Raw genomic sequence first — 7,133 nt, 5'->3', positions numbered from 1 at the left:
TAGCCAATCATAGAGCAAAGACATGGACCAATAAAACAAAGTTCTTAAATTGCTCAGCTATTATATTTAATAATAGTGCAAAGTTACAAACTTATAAACAGTGTCATTCTCCAGGATAAGACAGTCTTAGATTTAACCATTACAAATTTATAATAGATCAAAGGATGCATATTAATTCTGTTTTTGCAACTTTTTCTTTCCCCTAGCCACTCCTCTCCAAAAATGACGTCACTTATTTTTTCTGTCGAGTATTCCTCTTTTAAAAGCAGGAACCTGCAAAGTCATTTATCTATTTAACTTTGTCGAGAACCAGGCTAGCGACATTAGAGCAATCAGATATCATTCACCTAAACCACATCAAAGTAAATAGTTGAATGTTCAGGTATACCTTGATTTATCATTTATCACTTTATGTAACATTTACTTTTTTGGGGCTGTGTGATTGATTTGCGGCCTTTTCATCTTGCAACAAACAAACCTAAATTATAACAAAGAACATAATTAAAATCCCAGTTGAGTGAACACACTTATCACAGAAGTCACAAGCTACACAATTGATTGGTTTGGTGTTTACAAGCACCTTTGATTACAAGCACGAGGAGTTTGTTCAAATAAATCACAATATTTAATTGTCAACACAATCTGCTTTTTGAACGTGGGTTTTCAAAGTCTTTTGCTCCTGTATCACTGCCTTTCATTAGCTACACACCCTGCATGAGAAATACTAGCAGTGGTGGGTTGATCTGAGAGTAAACTCAGTTTGCATTCCTGTCTACTACTGGTAATCTTTAACCCCTTGCTTATCAATTACCTTTTGCTTTTAGAGATACAGCATTGAAACAGGCCCTTCAGCACACCAAATCTGTGCTGACCAGCAGGCACCCCATACACGACCACTATACAACACACTAGGAACAATTTACAATTTTACCGAAGCCAATTAACCTATAAACCTGTACATCTTTGGAGTATGGGAGGAAACCGGAGCACCCGGAGAAAACCCATGCGTGATAATGTACAATCTCCGTACAGACAGCACCCGTGGTCAGGATTGAACCAAGTCTCTGGCAGCAGCTCTACCGCTGCGACACTGTGCTTCCCCTGTGGACTTATGTCTCAAAGTATTCAAATTCTCTGCTTCCCAATTACCTTTTGAGGAAGAGAGTTTCTAGGAGTCACGACGCAGTGAGAAAGAAGAAAAACAACAACTTTTATTTATCATAAATAGACAAGCTCTAATTTTCATAGTGATTGCAAATTCTACATTCTCCGACAAGAAAAAAGATTCACCCCACATCCACTTTTCAATACCTCTCAGAATGTTTGATGTCTGCGTGCATGCGCTCCACATCCCTCCATTCCCAGCATATTCTGGACTGCTGCTGGACCAGATGGCATCCCAGGGAGAGTATTGCGGGACTGTGCAGACCAGTTAGCGGAGGTTTTTAGCAAAATCTTTAACCTCTCTCTGTTAACGTGCACTGTCCCTAAATGCTTTAAGACTGCTACCATCGTACCTGTACCCAAAAAAACATTCATTACGAGCTTGAATGACTATAGACCTGTTGCTCTCACTTCGACCGTGATGAAATGTTTTGAACGGCTGGTCCTGGCCCACATTAAGTCCTCACTCCCACCCACCCTGGATCAGCATCAGTTTGCGTATAGAGCTAATAGGTCAACGGAAGATGCCATCAACACAGCTCTACATTCTGCACTGGCACATCTGGAGCGTCCTGGCTCATATGTGCGGATGTTATTTGTAGATTTTAGTTCTGCATTTAATACTATCATCCCCAGCAGAATGGTGGACAAACTGTCTGATCTAGGTGTTAATGCAAACACATGTGGATGGATTAAGGACTTTTTAACAGACCGCCCACAGACCGTCAGGATGGGGTCCAATTACTCCCCAGTCCTGACGCTTAGTACAGGTGCGCCACAAGGTTGTGTGCTGAGTCCAATCTTGTATACAATATACACTTACGACTGTATACCAACACACAGTACAAACAGGATCATCAAGTTTGCGGACGACACGACTGTGATGGGACTGATAAACAACGATGACGAGTCTGCCTACAGGGATGAAGTCCAAAAACTGACCGTCTGGTGTACCAAAACAACCTGTTACTAAACCCATCAAAGACAAAAGAACTTGTCGTTGACTTCAGGAGGAAGAGGAGAGAGGAACCTGCTCCCTTATACATCAAAGGAGACATGGTGGAGAGAGTCAACGACTTTAGGTTCCTGGGAATAAACATCTCCCAGGACCTCAAATGGCAAATGAATTTTAAAATCTCTTAAATAGCACTATTAAATTTATTGCCACTACCACCCCGAACTGTGCGTTCAGGTTTTTAACACTCTGTGTGCAAAAAATTGCTTCTTTAAACTTTTCCCTCTTACCTTGAAGCTATGCCCTCTGATTTGACATTTCTACCCTGGGAAAAATATTCTGTCTGTCTACCCTATTCATGCCTCACATAAGTTTATATACTTCTGAATGAATGAATGAGTGAAAATGATATTGTCACATGTGGCACGTCACAGCGAAATTCTTTGCTTGCATACCCAAGGTATGCAAAAGACTCCCCATAAAGGCACTGACAAAGTTTCAAAGTATCCCATGCCAGGTACTCCTTTGTTCCCCAATGACTTCCTGACTCTTATATACCAATGCCTCAACTAATTAGAATTAGAATTAGAATTAGAATTTCCTTTATTGTCATTCAGACCTTACGGTCTGAACGAAATTTCGTGCCTGCAGTCATACATACAATAATACAATAATAAACAACAATAAACACAAATTAACATCCACCACAGTGAGTCCTCCAAGCACCTCCTCACTGTGGTGGAGGCAAAAATCTTAGGGCTGCAGTCTCTTCCCTCCTCTTCTCCCTCTGCGCTGAGGCGATACCCCACCGGGCGATGATACAAACAGTCCCGCGGCTCACCGAACCCCGCAAACGGGCCGGCTCAAACACCGCGGCCCGGGGTGGTCGAAGCTGCCGCCCTCCAGTCCATCGGACGCAGCCGCTGGCCCGCGGCTGAACCTCGGACTCAGGTCACCGCCGCCAGAACGCCATCCCAGCCACCGGAGCAATGAGGGCAAGCATACCAACCAACCTCTTAGCCACTCTCTTGACCTGGGTTGTTGTATTCTGGGAGCTATGGATGTGTATCTCAAGATCCCTCTGTGCACCCCTCTGTAGCCCAAGATCCCTACGTATGGGTCCTCTCACTCTTTTAAACTCCAATAGCAACTGTCATTCACGTCTTGTGTAAATTATTTCGACATAACAACCACCAATAACCTTAAATGCCATTTACTGCCTGAATGGGGCCAAGAAACAAAGGCTTGAAGAGAGGTATTGTACCGTGACGTTCAATGCTCAGCAGAAAGTACTCAGCTGTAGGCACAATGCCATTAAATGCGTTAGAATTATTACACACCATATCCAACTTTCCTTGACCAACTAGTTCAATCTGCCTTCAGAGCGGTGCCTAATGTTGTCCGATCAACCCCACTTCCACTCACCTGTATCCACCTATTACTCTGAAGAAGTGTCTCAACCCAAAACGTCGTCTCTTCCTTCTCTCCAGAGATGCTGCCTCACCCGCTGAGTTACTCCAGCAATTTGTGTCTACCTTCCAACTATTACTCGTCAGGCTTTGTCCTGCCCCTCCTCTCTTCCTGACTTGTGAAGGATATGATGCCAGGTTTAGGTCACAAACAGATGACAGCAATACTGGAATTAGAAGCTGGAGACGACATGGCCCTACAGGCATAGTGTGCCCGTCAATAAGATCCCGGTTGATCTGATTGCAGATTTATACAGTATGGAAAGAAGCTCTTTGGCCCTACTCTTCCATGCTGGCCGATATGTCTCATCAAATTTGCAGATAACACAAAGCTGGGTGGCAGTGTGAACTGTGAACAGGATGCTATGAGGATGCAGAGTGACTTGGACAGGTTGGGTGAATGTACAGATGCATGGCAGATGCAGTATAATAATGTGGATAAATGTGATGTTATCCACTTTGGTGACAGAAAACAGGAAGGCAAATTATTATCTGAATGGTGTCAGATTAGAAGGCGAGGTTCAACGAGACCTGGGGGCCCTTGTACATCAGTCACTGAAAGTAAGCATGCAGGTACAGCAGGCAGTGAAGAAAGCAAATGGCATGTTGGCCTTTATTGCAAGAGGATTTGAGTTTAGGAGCAAGGAGGTCCTTCTGCAGTTGTACAGGGCCCTGGAGTATTGTGTGCAGTTTTGGTTTCCTAATATGAGAAAGGACATTCTTGCTATTGAGGAGTGCAGCATGGTTCGCGAGGTTAATTCCCAGGATGGCGGGACTGTCATACGATAAAAGAATGGAGCGACTGGGCTTGTATTCACTAGAATTTAGAAGGATGAGAGGGTATCTTATATAAACATATAAAATTATTAAGGGATTGGACATGCTAGATGGAGAAAACATGTTCCCGGTGTTGGGGGAGTCCAGAACCAAGGGCCACAGTTGACGAATAAGGGGTAGGCCATTTAGATGAGGATAAAACTTTTTCACCCAGAGAGTTGTGAATTAGATTGTTAGATAGTGCTCTTAGGGCTAGCGGAATCAAGGGGTATGGGGAGAAGGCAGGAACGGGGTACTGATTGTGGATGATCAGCCATGATCACATTGAAAGGCGGTGCTGGCTTGAAGGGCTGAATGGCCTACTCCTGCACTTTTTGTCCATGTCTATGTATCTATGTATGAGGACCAGAGTACACAGTCTGTAAATAAGGGTCAGACATTAAGGACTACGATGATGGGAACCTCCCCTTTAGCGTTTTTATCCTAACCTTTATGCACTTTATCATTGTGAAGACTCCACATTTGGCAGTCGTGTTAGTTTGTTTTTAGTAGAACAAGCTTACCTGGAGATACAAGAGACTGCAGATGCTGGATCTCCAGCTAACAAAAAGGTGCTGAGCTTTCTTCAGGACCGTGACGTTAACCCTGAACTGTTTGAAGCTTCTTTTTAAATAGCTTTGTTGAGATTAATTAAACAGCTAGTAGCTGTTTCCAAGGGATGGTGGAACTCTCAGCATATTGTGATCAATTGATTTGGGTCATTAAGGGAAACAAGAAATATGGAGTTGGTGTGTGAGTGTGGCACTGTGGTAAAAGATCAGCCATGATTTTATTAAGTGGCAGAAGAAGCTGATTGGCCTGCTTCTATTTCTGATATTGTAGATTAGAGTCATAGTCATAGAGTGAAACAGTGTGGAAACAGGCGCTTCGACCCAACTCGCCCACACCAGCCAACAATGTCCCAGCTACACGAGTCCCACTTGCCTGCGCTTGGTCCATATCCCTCCAAACTGTCCTTTCCATGTACCTGTCTAACTGTTACTTAAAAGATGGGATAGTCCCAACCTCAACTATCTCCTCTGGCAGCTTGTTCCATACACCCACCAACCTTTGTGTGAAAAAGTGACCCCTCGGATTCATATTAAATCTTTTCCCCTTCACCTTGAACATATGATCCTTGATTCCCCTACTCTGGGCAAAAGACTCAGTGCATCTACCCGATCTATTCTTCTCATGATTTTGCACACCTCTATAAGATCTCCCCTCATCCTCCTGTGGTCCATGGAATAGAGACCCAGCCAACTCAACCTCTCCCTATAGCTCACACCCTCTAGTTCTGGCAACATCCTCATAAATCTTTTCGTAACCCTTTCAAGCTTAACAATATCTTTCCTATAACATGGTGCCCGGAATAGAACACAATATTCTAAATGCAGTCTTATATTAACAGGGCTTCTATATTCAGGCACCACTCCAACTGCCAGTTGAATGTCATCATCCAGACCTATCTCAAGATTCAAGAGATTCAAGAGACATTTATTGTCACATGCACCAATTGGTGCAGTGAAATTTGGGGTCACTATACAGCTATAAGAATAAAAAAAGAACAAAACACGATAGTATTTTAACATAAACATCCCCTGCACAGCGGAATCAAAGTTTCCTACTGTGAGGGAAGGCCCAAAGATCAGTCGTCCTCCTCTTTGATGTTCTTTGATGTAATTTGACATTCTAAAAAAGATACAAAGTGCAGGAGTAACTCAATAGGTCAGGCAGCATCTCTGAAGAACATGGAAATGTGACTTTTCAGGTCGGGACTCTTCTTCAATGTGAAGGGTCCTGACTTGAAACATCACCTATCCATTTTCTCCAGAGATTCTGCCCGTCCCGCTGAGTTACTCCAGCACTTTCTGTCTTTGTTTGTAAACCAGCATCAGCAGTGTCTTCATTTGACTTATTCCAACTAATCAATTTACTTTAAATTGTTATCTGTCTGTATTTGTTCTTAAAATTGCAATGTTTGTGATGACAAAGCTGCATGCATGCACTGCTCATATATAATTCTCGAATCAGTGGTATTAATCACTGCCAGAATTGTTATCAAAATTGGAGCTGCAGTATCCTGCACTTACCTGTGTCACAACAGGACCTGAGATTCATTGTCAGGCTCTCTTTTGCTGGGAACGTGTCAGTGGGAGATTCGGTGAACAATAAGACGTGCGTTGTGTTCTATTTTTAAAGCTTACTTAAAGGAATGCAGATCTCAGAAAGAGCACTACAATCAAAGTGTGCCTCCATTTGTTGTGCTTATTGGGCACGCCCTCTTAATAAGTTCATAAGTTAATAAATTCTAGGAGCAGAATTAGACCATTCAGCCCATCACGTCTACTCCGCCATTCAATCATGGCTGATCTATCTTTCCCTCTCAACCACATTCTCCTGCTTTCCCCCATAATCCCTGACACTCTTACTAATCAAGAATCTGTCAATCTTCATCTTAAAAATATCAAATGACTTGGCCTCCATAGACATCTGTGGCAATGAATCCCACAGATTTGCCACCCTTCTTATAGAGAGGCTGGGGTTGCTGAATTCTCTTTTAAACAAGAACCATTTTGATCTTTAAAAAAATTGGTAATATATTTTTTTTTTTTTTTAATACAATTTTATCAATGCCATAGAAGCAAACACAATACGTCAAAAGCAAATGTGCATGTGAAATGCATAACAGAATAGGGGTTTTTGAGAAATTATTTCAGTAGACATTA

The sequence above is a fragment of the Amblyraja radiata genome, chromosome 1 (genome assembly GCF_010909765.2).
Source record: "Amblyraja radiata isolate CabotCenter1 chromosome 1, sAmbRad1.1.pri, whole genome shotgun sequence".
NCBI classification, from domain to species: Eukaryota; Metazoa; Chordata; class Chondrichthyes; order Rajiformes; family Rajidae; genus Amblyraja; species Amblyraja radiata.
Note: the sequence above shows the minus strand (reverse complement) of the source record.